Raw genomic sequence first — 407 nt, 5'->3', positions numbered from 1 at the left:
CTCTTGCTTAAGTAATAAGAAACTATCATTTGGTACTAATATTTATTTGAGATGATATAGTACAGGTAAATACAGGTATAAGAAATGTACGAGGCGAAACGATACGAAAATCAGCTCAATACTAATTTTATTCAGCCTCCTCACCATCAATGTTGGTCTTTGACCATTGATGGTAGGTTGAGCTCATACATAGTAAATCGATAATTTTTATTCCGGGGACTTTTATATCATCTATGAGGCCTCGACACTATCGATGGTCGTGAAGCACCATTGATGGTAAATATGACAGAAGTGCAATTTTTCAGATTTATTTCAGTCATTCGTTGTTTCATATATCTCCAATCTCTACCAACTTTAGGATATCTCTTTCCTGACCTATTGAGGAGCATATATCAATAATTTTTTTT

Source organism: Asparagus officinalis, chromosome 8 (assembly GCF_001876935.1).
Source record: "Asparagus officinalis chromosome 8, Aspof.V1, whole genome shotgun sequence".
Classification (NCBI taxonomy): domain Eukaryota; kingdom Viridiplantae; phylum Streptophyta; class Magnoliopsida; order Asparagales; family Asparagaceae; genus Asparagus; species Asparagus officinalis.
This window is presented reverse-complemented; position numbering follows the sequence as displayed.